This window comes from Pinus tabuliformis, chromosome J (genome assembly GCF_031772625.1).
Source record: "Pinus tabuliformis cultivar Carrire ecotype Pingquan chromosome J, CPIR1, whole genome shotgun sequence".
Taxonomy (NCBI): domain Eukaryota; kingdom Viridiplantae; phylum Streptophyta; class Pinopsida; order Pinales; family Pinaceae; genus Pinus; species Pinus tabuliformis.
In genome coordinates this window covers 1,250,791,714-1,250,809,669 of record NC_142295.1, presented here as the reverse complement: position 1 = coordinate 1,250,809,669, position 17,956 = coordinate 1,250,791,714, and positions in this window count along the sequence as shown.

Below are 17,956 nucleotides of genomic sequence, written 5' to 3'. Positions count from 1 at the left end.
AATGTAGAAACTAACCGGGGATGGGACTACCATGTTCCACCTGACCATAGATTGGCTGAGCCAAATCTCTCTTCATATAGTCACCCCCGTGCCATATTCCAAGCATGAATGTGGGACTCATAACCAACCAAAAAGAACCAAACAAGCATGGATGTTGTTGGTGGCTAGATTTGAATACTTTTACTCAACCTTTTTACCCTGTTCTTTTATCCATTTCACACCAATAGTGGTTAATCAATATCTTAAATTTCACATGTATATCTCTCATCATGTCTTTATGGATTATTGGTCAATAAAACATAGTCGTATGGGATTATTACCTAAGTGACTTGCTAATTCAGTTATTTCTATAGATTAAAGGGAGAATGACTAGGACCGTCATTCACTGAACAATGCTATCAAACCAGAAGCGTTATTCTTGAATATTGGCTGCAACGGTGAATCAACCCTTCGATTGACACACTATTATCGTTTAACATTCTATTTTGTTCTGAAAAGCACCATGTAATTAAGGTCCGATAGTGTCGTAATTCTAGGAGTTGTATCATTGAAAAATTGTATAAAGTAGAGTTGTGGGTTGTGAAAGCCAACACTGTTAAGAGTCGTTAAGGTTGTAGAAGAAATACTCTAACTTTGAGTTTGTAACAACACAATTTTAATAGTTATTTTATTAATGACAAGTTGATCTTCTAAGCATATCAGGGAGTTGGGCCCACTCTCATGACCAAGTGATGTCGGACTAGATGTGTGTTAGGTTTATTTCTGTTAATTTATTATTGTTGTGAATGTTTATGAGTGCGTTGCAGTGAATCGTTATTATTGTTACCCTTATTGTTGTTACAATTATTACTTGTTGTTACTCTTATTGATGTTACAGTTATTACTTGTTGTTACCCTTATTGTTGTTACGGTATTGCTCGTTGTTACACATTGATGAATTTATAGTTAATGTTCACTGCTGGGTGGGGAAACTGTGGCCTCCACATATAGTGCACAATAGCCTTGAAACAACTAGTAGAACCTCGGGTTGAAAATTAAATGTGGATTGGGTGACTTGCATGATTCATTCCTGGACACCATCATTTTGGCACCGTTGCCTGGGAGGCTATCAAAGGCGCGAAAGTACAACCAGACATTGACCATAGGACTGATCTCTCATCCTAGGGAAGGAAGCTTACACCTTGCTCCAGGTCTTGAGTATTAGATCGTTTGGTTGTTTGGTTCCTTTCTTTTCTTGTTTTTGTAGGATTATTCTCTCGTCCTAGGGAAGGAAGTTTTATCACCTTGCTCCAGGTCTGGAGCTTCATATTGCTTTGTTTTGTTTTTATAAGTATTGTTCTCTCGTCCTAGGAAGGGAATTATTTTTCACCCTATTTTAGGTCTTGAGCTTGATTTTTGTGATTTTATTATTTTCTTTCCTTTGTTTTCTTTAGGGGCCACTCTCTCATCCTAGGGAAGAAAGTTCTTATCCTGCTCCAGGTCTTGAGCTTTTAATTTGTTTGAATGTTTCCCTTTTATTTCCTGATTATATGAATAGAGACACCAATAAAACGGGTAGAGGGAGACCCTCGAAAAGAAAATGGGTTGATTTGGGTAGAAAAACTTACATCCAGGAGATCATCTCAAGGGATGAGTCTGGAGCATCGTCACAAGGTGCTGCTAGGGTAAGATCTCATATGAGATCTGGAGGGAAATCATTTTACAACCAAAACCTCCTCTAATAGTAGAAGTGCAATTTGGTGAAGAAGAAGTAGCAAGTGGAGGATCTGAGGAACTACATATTTCAAGTTCAGAGGAAGAAGATTTGAAAGAATTCTTAGCACCATTTGGTCAAGGGAGTGTTGTTAAACAACTTCCATCACCTGTTATAGAATAGCTAGAGCTAGAACTTGTTGAAATTCCAAGTGAGTATTGGCAGATATTCATGGCTCCTACCACTTATTCAATTGAATTCCCATTTGGAGATATCAGAGGTGATGCACCTCTGAAGCCTATTCCTTTGACAACACTACCCAACTTCCATGGTCTTACTTCCGAGGATCCAAACAGATTTCTTTTTTAATTCGACATTGTTTGTCATGGGTACGATTACATTTCTGATGCTCATAAATTGAAGATATTTCCCGCTACTTTGAAGGGCACATATTTGAGATGGTTTATGGGTTTGGGAGGAAAATATATTGCTACATGGGATGATATGATGACAATTTTCCTCGAGAAATATCAAGACTACTACAAATATCGGGATGTAAAGGAAGAGATTTTTAAGATTATGCAGAAAGAGGATGAGAATATGGAGTATTCTATGGAATGTTTTCAATATAGATTGCAGAGATCCAGCCACAGTGGCTTGGATACGAATATATTGAAGATCATTTTTCTCAAGGCACTGAGGGAGGAATCTCTGCAGCTATTGAACATAGTAGGGAAAGGAGATATATCAAAGGAGGAATTTGATACCATCTATGAATTATGCATCAAGTGCTCATGAGGGGCTGTGAGACAGAGGCAGGGAATCTGAACTCTCAAAACATCCAATGGTGGAGTTACAAAGGCTGAAATTGGGAATTTGTTGGAAAACCTGAGAACCGATATCCTGAGCACATTATCATCATAGCTAGACGTGTTACAGGTGAAGAAAAATTAGATGGAAGCATAGAAGGCCATGTCTATTTTCTGCCCTCAATGCACGAACAAGCATCTGTTGAAGGAAGGCCCATTAAATTCTGTAGAGGCTTGCGCTATATGTGAAAAGGGTCATTCCACGAGAACTTTCCCATCTCTTCCTGGATTGAAGGTAGTCTTTCAGGGGACAAATGAAGAAGCAGAACTGCTTTATTCTATGGGAACAAGGAAACCATGGCAACCATGACCATCGAGTACGAATCAAGGTATGCCTCAAGACTCATCTCAATATTTTAATAATATGAATTTTGGTCAGAAATCTATACCTTTTCACCCTCTTGGGTGCAGTCTTACCAATATTCAATGCCCTGGAAACCCTGGTATCGTCAATCTGGTCCAAATTATTCATCATCCTAGAACTGGCGTGGACCTCCTCCTCCTCCTTCGAGACAATTCTCCCAACCTATGCCGCAACAACAGCTACAACTGCCTACTAATACACCCACCAGTAATCATCCTCTTCATCCTCAATTTCCTGTCCAACCCAATCTGAATCTAAATAATAGAGGGGCTTAATAAGTTGAGACACTCAACCTCCCTGCATATAGTATTGCCACTATGGAATGTAATGAATTAAATCTTCAATCTAGTCGAGTGGTCAATACTCAGACTTCACCTATAATTGTTGAGCATACCGATGATGAAGTCTCAAAACTAGAACAAAGAAAGATAGGGGAAGAGACAACATAGATTCCTATAAAGAAACAAACCCCTTCACAAACTATTGTTGCTAGAGGGTGTCAGACTGGTCCATCCTATCCTCTGAGATTATCTTTGAGAAAACAAAGTCCTCATCCTGAATTTGACTTTTTGGGAGAATTGTAGAATTTATTCATTAAAATTCCATTATTTCAAGCTATGAAGGATGTACCAATTTATGCTAAGACAATTAAAGAATATTGTTCTAAGAAACCTGGTAGAAAACCAAAGGACCCACTTACTATTCATTTCATGGGGAAATTATCATATATAATGTTGGGGAAATCTATACCTGTCAAATATGGGGATCCTGTGAATCTGATTCTGACAGTGCATATTAATGGGGTGGATATCCCAAATGTACTGGTAGATTTGGGGGCAAATATTAATGTTATAACCTCTGCAATCGTGATTAGCTCGAGTCTGTGGAACCTTAAACCAACTCCCACCATCCTAGAATTGGCAGGTCCGTCTACTATTAGATCATTAGGAAAGCTAGAAGATATCACTATTTCGGTAGACTAATGGCAATACCTCATTGACCTTGTGGTTGTACATACCCAATCCCCAACCGGTGGGCACCCGTTGATTTTAGGAAGACCTTGGCTCGAAATTGCAGATGATTAAATTGGGTGTCGGTCGAAAAACATGGTAATATCTAATGGGGAGTTACAAAGAACCTTATGCTTTACCCCCTTGTAGAACCAAGTTCATCAAATAAACCTATTTACCTTGATTAAAAAGTCTCTACCTGCCAAAGAGCTTGAATATGAATATGAAGAAATTATACCCATCCTTACCATCAGCGAGGCTCTCTATTTTAAAGATGAAACAGAGGACGATTCCATTAGCACCTTTCTCAGTAATCCCAACTCTGTTTCTGATTCAAATTGTCAGCTATTAGAAACTGTCATGAGCTGCAATGTTCAGGAAGATATTGAACCAGAAAAAGAAATAGAAAACATTCCTGAAATTGTACCTTGTAATAGTGTTCCTGTAGAAATTGAACCAGGGAAAACATTGAATATTAATCCTGACCTTTCACACTCCCAATCTGAATAGCTTCTAAAAGTCCTTCGGGAGCATAACGAATCTTTTTCTTGGGATTATACTGATATGAAAGGCATCCCTATTGATTTATGTACTCATCATATATACATTAAAGAGGAATGTCGGCTTATTAGGCAACCACAAAGAAAAATGAATCATGCCTTAAAAACAATGTCAAAGATGAATTGCAGAAGATATTAGATGTGGTTTTTGTTTATCCAATATCAGACAGTCAATGGGTTTCCCCGCTGGTCATTGTTCCTAAGAAGAATTGAAAGTGGCAGATATGCATTGATTACAAGGAACTAAACAAAGAAACTTAGAAAGACCAGTTTTCCTTACCCTTTATTGACCAAGTCCTTGACACATTAGCCAAGAAGGAGTTTTTCTCCTTTCTTGATGGATTTAGCAGATACAACTAGATACAAATAGCTCTTGAGGATTAGGACAAAACTAACTTCACATTCCCTTAGGGAACCTTTGCCGACTGGGTCCTTCCATTTTGCCTCTGTAATGCACCTTCTACCTTTCAAAGGGAAATATTAGGAATTTTATGTGATCTAGTTAATGATAGTGTTGAGATTTACATGGATGACTTTACCCTATATGGGGATTCCTTTACAAAATCTTTTAAAAACTTAGAGAAAGTACTTGAAAGATGTAAGAAGACACATGTTTCTCTAAGTACAGTCAAATGCCATATGATTATAAAGGAAGAGATAGTGTTGGGACACTTTCTTTCAGCTACAAGAATTTGGGTTGATCCTGCAAAGGTAGAGGTAATATTAAAATTTCCTATGCCTAAGATGCCGACACAGGTACGCAACTTTATTAGTTATGCCAGCTATTATAGGCATTTCATAGAAATTTTTTCTAAAATAGAATTCCCACTTTTTCAATTGTTACCTAAAGATGCATAATTTGTGTGGACAAATGAATGTGAAGCAACTTTTGTAGAAATCAACGAACTAGTCTACAAGGCTCCAATATTACGTGGTCCTGACTGGAAGCTCTCATTCCACATCTCTACTGATGCTTCTCAAATAGCAGTAGGGGTGGTTTTGGGGCAGCAGGAGGACAAGAAGTCATATGAAATTTACTATGTCAATAATAATTTGACCCCTGCTAAATTAAATTACACGGTAATTGAAAAGGAGTTTTTGGCTGTCATTTACACTGTTAATAAATTTCGGCATTACATCATAGGGTATCCTACTTTCTTTCACACTGATCATACAACTCTCATGTATCTAATGAAAAAACCACTAACCCCTGGTCGTGTTACAAGATGGTTTTTGTTAATTCAAGAAATTGATATTACCATTGTAGACAAACCAGGGAAAGATAATGTAGTCGCGTATTTCCTATCTAGGATGGATACTATTGATGAAGGTACATCTGTAGAGGATAGTTTTCCAAATGAACATCTTTTTGAAATTTCTACTCACACTCAGTGGTATGTAGATATTGCTAACTTTCTTGCTACAGGAAAGATGCCTCAACACTTGTCTTACAAAGAACAACGAAGGATTATCCATCATGGTGCTTGTTATTCTACATAGGATCTTATTAGCAAATTTGGTGCAGCATAAGTGGAAATGACATCTATGATGTTTTGAGACCTTCTCATGATGGCCCTCATGGGGGACATTTTTCAGATAAGCAGACAGATCATAAGGTGTTACAAATGGGATACTATTGGCCTTATATTTTGGTTATTATGGCTAAAGGAAATTGGGAAAGGCAATTGCATGATTCATACTTGGACACCAACATACGCTACTAAAGTTCTCCACCTACGCCATGAGGAATTTAAGTGCCTCCTAGTCTCTTAGGATTTTCCATAATTCACAGTCTGGTCTAGGGATCACTAGCCCTACACCGAGACCCACTCTCCAGGATTTAGCATACATCCTATCCTGGGACTACTAGGCCCAACAAAGAGCAATTCCACCTCTTGGCTTTACCATATATCCCGCCATTCACCAATAAGTATTCCTAGGCCCACTGAGGCACATAATCCTGGATTTACTGCAAACCATAGTCTATCTAGGGGTTACTAGGCCAGTGGCTTTACCGTGATCCACAGTCTAGTTTAGGGACCACTAGGCCATGTGTTTGTCATTTCGGAGATCCACCCCACTCAACTTCAAATCCATCCAACAATCCAGCTCAACTGAAGTATGAGAACCCATCTCATCAAGGCTATCCAGAAATGGCAATGCTAGGCTAAAAACACTGTCACACTTGGAAAAAGCCATGCCATGACAGAAAAGAACCACATGCAATACCATGCATCCAAAATCTAGCAAGGAAAACACACATGCAAATCAATACCTATAAATAATCTCGTTGTACCTTCTTAATCTCACTCTTCCTTGCTTTCTCCATCCTTCTTCTTGCATTATTTTTCCTTTCTTGCTCCAATGCCAAGTGATCCAAGAAAACTCTTAAGTGTCCAAGATTGAGAGACAGAGAGAGAATAATGAGAGATCTCCAAAGCTGAGCAAAATCTTACACACTAATCCTCAAAAGCCTTTTTATCAAAGAGGCCTCTATTTTCTTCAATTTCCATTATTTTCCTTCAATTTCCTCCTCACATGCAACCTGTGACCTTTCACCTTCCTTTTCTCCTATTTTCCATTATTTTCATAAATAAATGTGCCAAAATTATATTATGCCTTTCCAAAGCCTTTGCCATTGCCTTTTCCAATTTCCTTTAGCCATAATAACCAAAATGAACACCCACTGGGATGTCTTGCCCACCATTCAGCTTGGAATATGTGTCCCATCAATCGTGGTCATATATATTTTGACATGAATTTTTAACCAGGGCTGTTACAGAACCCTACCCCTTGGGGGAACACCGTCCTCGGTGTTCAATGACACCTATAACCAACAAGACTGCTAAAAACAAAACATATTGCCCATGGAGCTTTATAACCCAGCTCATTGTAGTATTTACAATGACCACTGCTGAAACATGAAAAACATAACGTTTACTAGAGCTTTATAACACAACTCATTATGGTATTTACAATAACAACCACATGTTCTCAACCAAAAAATAACCATACTGTCTCTGGAGCTTTATAAATCTATCTCGATATAATATTTACAATAATATACACATGCACACATATGCACATTTTCTCAACCAGAAAATAAAGGGATATGATGTTCGTATCAATCAATAAGGGAATCCAAATGCTCACACCTCCACCCTCAAAAGTAGTACCATGATTCACCTCCTTCCCAGGAAGTCCAGTATCCACTGCATTTTCAAATCTGCATCCAATATCCAACGCTATGACCCTGTGCCACTTGTCCTCTCAGTTAACAGCTACCAACTCATTGTTCTAGGGCACACTCCCAATCTGCATTTGATTCCATTTGGCAATGCTAATGAGCAAAACAAATATATCCCCAACCTTCCCTACTCTGCTACAAATTCCCTTGGGCAATCCGATCACCCCTTCTGTGCAGTCACTCACCTTCCAAGTTCCAATGGCGCCCCCATCTCGAGTTGTCCATCTAATGGAAAGGCTTCCTTGCATCGGAAGATACAAACCAAGGCATATCCTTGACTTAAAACCATCATACTGGTCATAGCATGCGCATGGAAATCAATGGACATTATTGGGTACTAGTGTCCCACAATGGCCCTGCTCCTGAATGCTTTACCAGCATACTATTGCATGTTCTAATTCCTTTTTCTCATTAGTAGCTCGTCAATAAGGTACATTTGCAATCCTATTTTCTTCCTGTCACAATAAGTCAAACTAACATCTTTGAGAAAATCATTATGTATAAACATATCACATCAAGTTAGCTCAAAACACAACCATCATAGATCAAAATCATAACTCACATGTAACCATCATAAACTAGAAGCAGAGATCACATGTAAACATCATAGACCATAATCATAAATAACATGCATAATTAAACTGAAATAAAATATTGATACTTATCCTTGAGTCTATCCATAGCTTCTACCTTTGTCTTTATTTTGTACGCACACCGAATCGATTGCCACACCCGAAAAACATCCAGTGCCTTCTCCTCAACCATGTACACATACACATAGTGTGCATCACACACATATAACCGCACACGACATACAACACCATGCAATACATGCATCTACACCTGACACACGACACATACACCTAAATCTAGTGTACAACACAACACAATACATGATGTACACCATCACACAATACATATACCTACACCCAGTGTACAACACAACACATATATACACCTACACATGATGTACAACACAACACATACGTAGACCAAAACTCTATGTACAACATAATACATCCATCTGTACCCGATGTACAATGTCACATAATACATGTACCTACACTTGGCATACAACACAACACAACACAATACATTTATACCCTATGTACAACACCACACAATTCATATATGTACAAAAAGTACAACATAATGAATACACATGTCACAATACCATGATTACACAATGCACATACATAGTACTACACGACCGCAACACAACATGTATGACATGCACACAATACCACATGTACACCAGTACCATATGTACACCACGTACACATTACCACTTGTAGAAAGCACCACCTGCACAATGTGTACACAATTGCACATGTACACCGCACCACTTGTACAACATGTACACAACATCACATGCACGACACGTACACAACACCACAAGCACACAACACCACATGTACAACATGTACACAATACCACATGCTCACAACACCACTTGTACAATCATGCACACAACACTATATGTACATAGAACCATATGTACAACATGCACACAACACCATATGTACACAGCACTGCATATACAACATGTACATAGCACCCTATGTACACAACACTGCATATCCAACATGCACACGACACCATATGCACACAACACTGCATATCAATCATGTGCACAGTACCATATGTACGTAGCACCGCATATCCAACTTGTACATAGCACCATCTATACCCAGCACTGCATATGAAACATTCATACAGCACTATATGTACCACCTTGTACATAATCATTGTATAAACAACATGTACACACACTATATATGCACAATAACGTTTGCGCGTAACATCACATATACAACATATTCACAACAATAGTACCACACATATAAAACCACACGGCTTCTACCAAGCAACCTTGCTTCTAGTATCTTATTTGTGCTTGTCCCAACATGTCACAGACCACACTGATTTCGTTTTGCTAATGTATCTCTCATCATTAGCCTGCCCATGACATAAACATAGACATAGTATAATCACATAATATCTATAGGTTTTAACCCCGTACAGAAATTACCTGCATACAAATTCTAAAACATAGAAAATAAACAATGCGAGAGCATAACATATAAAACACATATACACAGAGATTTTCCTACTGGATACCAAAACCGGGACTACTAGCTTGATTTTTAATTATGTTCCTTTCAATGTTACAATACATATTTATACATGCTGAAGCATCCAATACCATGGACCGCAAACCGTCATGTCCAAAACCATGGACCAAAAACCATAGGTAGGTTCACCCAACCTAATATAGGGTCCAAAAAAATTTTCCCAGGGTGCTTCCCCGGACTTCGTAGAGGGGGGCTACTTGCCCCCCTTAAACCCCCCGCCACGCAATTGGCACAACGAAGGGGGGGCTTCACACCCCCCCCCCCTGTTCACTACATAGGTTAGTCGTGGAAAGAACATAACACAACCCAACATTCTCCCACTTGTTGTTTTGTTTCCACAGGGGGCCACAAGAGAGCTTAGTCATTTTTCTAGCCCTGAAATGCCCATTGTTTCTCTACACCAGGAGAACTTCTCAAAGCTCATAGATTTTGTCAATGCATCTGCAGTATTCTTCAAAGTGTCCACCTTTACCAGCAACACCTTTTTGTCTTCTATCATATCCCTCACAAAGTGATATTGAACATCAATATGCTTTGTCTTTAAATGATAAGTAAGGTTCTTTGCCAAGAAAATTTCACTTTGGCTATCACAGTCTATCCTTATAGCTCCCTATACTAACCCAATACTTGAACACAATCTCTGCAACCAAACTGCTTCCTTGCTTGCATGAGTGGCTGCCATGTATTCTGCCTCTGTAGTTGATAGTGCCACTACAGATTGTTTCTTACTCATCCAACTGACTGCTCCTCCAAATAGGTTAAACACATACCCACTTGTAGATCTTCTCTAATCCAAATCTCTAGCCCAATCTACATCAACAAAGCCATGGATATCCAAAACTCTGTCCAATCCTGGTCTTCCTTGGTAGCACAAACCATAATCACTAGTGCCACGCAAATACCTGAAAAACCGCTTCACTGTTTTCCAATGCTCCTTCCCTGGTTTTGACATAAACCTACTCAATACTCCCACTGCATGTGCAATGTCTGGTCTAGTACAGAGCATTGCATACATCAGGCTACCGACTGCACTAGCATATGGAACACGGGACATATCCTCTTCCTCTTCTTGTGTCTTGGGACATTGTTCAGCAGATAGCTTTACACCTACAGGAATAGGAACCTTCACCGGTTTACTATCCTGCATATTAAACCTCTGCAGTATTGTCTCGACATACTTCCTTTGGTTTAACCAGAGCTTCCTCTTTGCCTGATCTCTTTTAATTTCCATGCCCAAAATATAGTTTGCAGCACCAAGATCTTTCATGCTGAATTTGGAGGACAATTGGGTCATCAAATCCTGGATAATTTCTTTGTCATTTCCAACCAGCAACATATCATCCACATACAAGACCAGATAAATAACACGGTCACCAATTAATTTAAAATACACACAGTGATTTGCTTTGCTTCTGGTGAAGCCAAGTCCCCATATAAATGTATCAAATTTCTGATACCACATCCTTGGTGACTGTTTTAACTCATACAAGGACTTCTTTAGCTTGCATACCAGTTCTTTCTTACCTTTCACCGCAAAGCCTTCAGGTTGCTTCATGTAGATCTCCTCTTCCAGATCCCCGTGAAGAAATTTTGTCTTCACATCCATCTGTTCTACCTCAAAATCAAAAGCAGCAACAACAGATAAAAGTAATCTAATAAAAGTTACCTTGGCAACAAGAGAAAAAATATCACCAAAATCAATTCCCAGCACCCGGGAATAACCTTTTGCTACCAACCGAGCTTTGTATTTCTCCACCTTTCCTTTTGCATTTGTCTTCTTCTTGAACACCCATTTTATGCCATTGGGTTTCCTTCTAGCCGGCAACTCCACCAGATCCCAAGCCTCATTTTTATGCAAAGATGCCATTTCATCAACCATGGCCTCTTTCCAGAGTTTTCCATCCTCTGAATCTACTGCTTCCTTCACAGTTCCGGAATCATCATCAGTAATAGATAAAGAAAAATTTGAACAGAAAGCAGATGGACTATACCTTTCTGGCTGCGTTCTTTCTCGAACTAGTCTTCTTACACCCAGAGTTTGTGGCTCTTCATCTTCTGATTCCTCCTCTACTGTAGAGTCTGATTCTTCCTCCTTTAGCTCAAACCCTATCTTTTTAGGTTCCTTTGGTTGGACTTCATGTTTAATAACATCTTTCACCTCTCTGAACACCACATCTCGGCTGTACACAACCTTCCTTGTTGCTGGGTTCCAAAGCTTATAACCCTTTAAACCATCCTTATACCCAATAAAGATGCACTTTTCAAATTTACTATCCAACTTGGTTCGTTTCTCCTTTGGAACATGTACATATGCATCACATCCAAATACCCTCAGATGTGAAAGAGAGGGTTTCTTACCAGTCCATACCTCTTGTGGAGTCTTATCCTCCAACGCTGATGAAGGTGATCTGTTGACCAGGTAACATGCTGTCTCCACTGCCTCTGCCCAGAATTCCTGTCCTAACCCAGCACCACTGAGCATGCTTCTTTCCATTTGCATAAACGTCTTGTTCATTCTTTTTGCAACTCCATTTGCTGAGGTGTATATGGAGTAGTCTTCTGCCATGATATACCACACTTCTTACAGAATTCTTCAAATTCCTTACTGTAAAACTCTCCACCATTATCTGTCCTCAGCACCTTTGTCTTCTTCTCTGTCTGGTTTTCCACCAGAGCCTTAAATTCTTTAAACCTGTCAAAGACTTCATATTTCTTCTTAAGGAAATATATCCATGTATTCCTTGAGAAGTCATCTATAAATGACACATAGTACACAGAATTACCCAGTGATGGAACCTTCACAGGTCCAAACACATCACTGTGCACAAGCTCTAATATATGTTTCGCCCTCTTACCACTAGAGGGGAAACTCGATTCTGCTTCCCATATACACAATTTTCACAGAAATCAAAATCTAGAGAGCTATTACTCATACCTTCTACCATACCTTTACCATGAAGTATTCAAAGGCCCTTCTCTCCAATATGTCCAAGCCTTTGATGCCATAGCATGGTCTTCTCTCCAGAGACCACTAGATTTTCTGCTCCACTTTCAGGAACCACAAAACTATTGCACCTGTCAACAACAGTGCTACCTTGTAGCTTTTACAAAGTTCTAGTCCGAACTCTCTGCATCAATACTAGTGCTCCTCGAACCATATTGCAGGTATCCTTCTCAAACACTGTTTTTACACCTACATCATCCAGCTTGCTTACAGAAATCAGATTTCTGGCCAATTCAGGAATATGTAGAACACCCGGAAGTGTTCTAACCCTTCCACCTTGCAACTTCAACTTTACTTTTCCACGACCAATAATTCTAGCCTTCCTATCATCCCCTAAGAAGACATCACCACCATCGTATTTCTCATACTCGCAGAACCACTCTCTATGGGGAGTGAAGTGAAAGGATGCACCTGAGTCAATCAACCATGCCTCATGATCTACATGTGTACTTGAAGAAGCCAAGTACACATCCCCACCTTCATCTGAGGTGGTTTTTGCCTCTGCAGAAGGAGCATCATCAGATCCCTTTCCTTTGTCAGGAGCTTTAGATTTACAGTCCCTTTTGTAGTTCCCTTCCTTTCCGCATTTCCAGCACACCACCTTTACAGGTTTTCCTGGAGATTTAGATCTCCCTCTAGATTTAGATCTCCCACTCGATGATTTATTTTTTTTTCTGTTCTGGGACTGTCCTCGTACAGACAAGGCATCACCATTCTAGCTCTCCATATTTTTCCGTCTCATCTCCAACGTCAGCAAGGATGAGACTATTTCATCAAAATTCAAGGCAGTTGCATTGCTACCTATTGCAATAACCAGACTATCCCACAAATCTAGTAGAGAACACAACAAACTAATGCACTTATCTTCATCTGAAATTTTGATATCAACAGACAATAACTAACTTACCACAATATTAAATGCATTCATATGCTCTGTCACCGAGTCTCCATCTTTCATCCTCAGGTTATACAATTTTTTTTCGCATGAACAATTTATTCACCAGAGACTTAGATCGGTACAAAGTCCCTAACTTCTCCCACAAAGACTTCGTCGTAGCTTCCCCTAATACATTCAGCAATACTGAATCTGAGACACATAATCGTATTGTGCTCTTTGCCTTCCGATCCAACTTCTTCCATTCTTCATCGGTCAATCCCGTTGGTTTAGTACCTAGATCTACCGCAATCCACTGATCTTTATCCACCAACAGATCCTCCATCTTGAGTTTCCACAACTCAAAACTCTAACCATTAAATTTCTCGATCTCTATCTTTCCACTACTCACCATCTTCTTTTACCACTAGAATCAATCTCGTAGATCTCCCACTGTGTTATCACTCAGGTTGTCCTTAAAGCTCCTTAAAGGATACGGCCGAGGTAACCACAAACCAATCTTTGGACTGCAGGTCCTAGCCTACCTGCAATCAGAGAGGGCTCTCTCTTTATAATTTAGCTTTGTTTTGGGTTGATTTTTAGGCTAGTTATGATTTTCTTGGGTTTTGTTTTGATTTTTGATGGGATGGAGGATTCTTTCAAACAGAGTTGGGATGCATAGTGTGAGAAGTTCAAACCATTGGGCATGGAGTCGTGGATTAGGCTTGTTGTTGCGTTTTCTTGGTCACAAGAGGAATATAGAGCAGGATAGCTACACATAAAACAATATCTAGCTAGAAAAAAGATGGAACAAAGGTCAATGAATGAAAGGCAACTAAGTGGCTCTCATTGTGCTAACAGAGGGAAGGTGAATGAACATTTATATAGGAGCAATCAAGGATTCCTAAACAACATTCATATATGAAGGAACTAGTGTAAATACGAGAAAATCAGTATTCATATTTAGGACTAATTCAGAGGAAAACATAGATAAATCACAGAAATTGAGAACAGAATACAACTAAGTGAGCTCTGAACTATTCTTTCTTTCTGCTATTTAGATAGTGAAACAATGATGGCATAAACACATATAAACTGTAAACAGAGATAAGAAACACTTATTGGGCTATGTAGAAGCGTTAGGATTCCATAGTCACTCTTTAGACATTAAAACACAACAATCAGTTCATCTCCCAAACATTCCAGCGATCTTTGATTATAGAGACTCTCAAAAAATACAACGCAAGTCTAGAGAGGAAGTTATCGACCAACCAACCCTTTAAACAATGCTCAGGGTGGTTTATATAGGCAAAATATCTACAATAAACAGATCTCAGACAGATCTGATGAAATAACTGCTTCTAACCTAATCTGTACTGAAATAAATGCACAAAATATCTATCTAAGTTGCGCTGGAGGCAGCAGCATTCAACATGAGTAAATATGGTGTCCTTTGAGCTCTGCGCTGGCCAATTTATCATAACTATGCTTTAACACTTGTTCTGCTTCTTTATATTCGACTTTGCTGCTCTTGGCTGGCCTTAACGCGCATTAACTGTGATCTGGTGAGCTTTGAATGGCCTTTGCCACTTTCTTTGACTTTGATGGAGGCTTTTCAATGTTCATCTGCCTTGGAAATAAATATTTCCACTAAAAAACATTAACTGATACACTTTGCCGCAACACTGATACTCTTTTACTGAATGTGGGCTCTTTCTCACCGCCGATACACTTTTCCGCATCAAAATTTCCCTTTTATGGCCACTTATGGCAAGATTTGACTGTTGTTGTGCTGTCTGCGGGCTTCTGGAGGCTTTGGAGGAGTTTCGGCGCTGGCTGATCAAACTATCAACCAAAATGAAGAAATATTGCAAAAATGGCAGAGATCTGCAAAAAGATAATTGTGCTTAGGCCGTGCTCGTTGTCCGGAGAAAAATCTGGGCTTGGAGCGATCAAAAATGGCTTAAGAATGCATGCTTTTCCTTTGACTGGGCGCGCGCGGGCGCTGGAAGAAATCCTGTGAAAACCAGCCATTTTCCTTTTACACAGCCAAAAAAACCCATTTACACGCAAAAATCGCAAAAATCCGGAGCGGGAGCGGCACTGTAGCAAAGATTAAATCCAGGCCGTTGGATCGCGCGAAGGCAGATCCAACGGCTGGCGCTAAATCGGCGATCGACGGATCGGCGGATCCCAAACTGTAATACCTCCGATGAGCGATGAACCTGGCAGACCCGATATACTATAGGCCCTTTCTTTTATGGATTTCGGGTCCGCCCATCGGAGCTTTCATATCGGCGGATTTGGTAAAAATGGGTAAGCGGACCCGATATACTATATGTTGCGCTTTAATTTATTTCGGCTCCGTCAGTAGGACATGGGGAGAGCCGCGAACAAATCATGGCCGTTGATCTAGGAGGGCGATGGACGGCAGAGATTACGTCGGCAATTTGCTATTGGTGGGGTCATGGGGTTGCCACATAGAAACGCCGAAACCCATCGGACCTTATATGCCTTTATGTCGTGCCTTTATAATATTTCGGCTCCGCTGGTCGGAGCCATATGTGGAGCGATGCGATTAAATATGGGCCGTTGATTCTGGGGCCCAATCCAACAACTTCCGATAAGTCGGCGATATCGCGTCGGGGCGGACATGGGGCACAGCTTCATTATTGTGCGATCGCCGAAATGGGGCGATCACCGACAAGATCTGGGTCGTCGGATGGGCGGGGCGATCGGACAGCAGCGATTTAAGCGCTATATCGCAATCAGGGAAACCCGTGGGCGGGGCCTTATATGTATAATGCGATGCGATATGCGATAAAGCGGGGTTTACGTTATAACTAAGTTTTATGAAAAACTTTAGTTTAATACGATAAAGCGGGTTTTTTACAAAAATGCGGAGATATATATATATAAAAGGGAAATATGATGGGGGCACCTCCCGACAGCGATATCGCTTCGGAGGGGGATCCAAAGGGATCGGAAGAATGTATATGTAATCGGACAAGGGACATTGCGATCGGGGGAAAGCCTCTCCGATCGGAGGAGGGTTTTTGCCTTGAAAAAGGTAACAACAAGGTTAATGAAGGGATTTTTACATCGGAGGAAGGGTTTTTATGCAAATGGAAGAAGTCCAAATGCATTTAGAAGATGGTTTGGGGGGGCAATGAGGGTTCTTGCTAAGTTTCAGGTAAACTTAGCAATTCCCAAGCGAACTTATGGTTATTTTTCAACCAGAGGGAGGGGATAAGTATATAGGGGAGTTATATACATAGTTTTAGTAGGGGAGGGGTAAAGAGATAGGGAGTTACATAATAAAGTTAGTAGTTAATATGATAATGATGAGAAAAAGCGCTAAGAATGATGTCTTAGGCTATCAATGGGGGAAAATGACTGATAGAAGAAGTGTGAACATTCCTTGAGTGAAGCAGATCTTCACCAAGGCAAATGATATGGAGAATGATGAAATTAAGAGGTACCAAGCAGATCTTGACCTCTTTTAGGGAAGTTAGTGAGTGATTTGGGAAAAGAGGAAGAAGGGGAAGTTATACATGCCTCGCTTGAATTCCTCCAACTGAAAAACTGCCTCAAACCAAAAATGAATTGCTTATCAAAATTGGAACACAACAGTGGCACTGAGACTAGCACACTCTCATGGACACTTCTTTAGCCATCTGTAGCAAATATGGAGCATTGCAGCATGCATAGTACGACATATTTGGCATGTAAAAATGTCGATCATGAAAGATGATTAACCTGCTGCAGCATGAGGCTAACAGTGGCTCCACTTGGGGATGGCTTTTCCTTGTGAAAAGCCAGAACAACAGGTCAGACTGCCTTGTATTCAGTTGTTGTTATGCTCTGCAAAATTCCCTTGGTTGGTTGCCTTATTGATCCTACCAACCTACTTGTTATCACTTAGAACCATAGTTCATGTATGTAATGTTGTCCACAAGTTTCATATAAAAATTTTCAGTTTTGTGAATAGGTTTATATGTGTGTGTGTCACTTTGAAATTTGAATTTCAAAATGTATTGATGTAAGTTCGTGTAAAAAATCGTTAGATACCCTCTATCATTGTCAGTTAAGGCATGTCTTGTCTTGATTGCGTCATTAGTACTTTGCGCAGTTTCGCAGCGCAATCTGTTTGGTCAATTTAGCTGCGCAATGATGCTTCCGTCTTTTCGCAGCGTACTG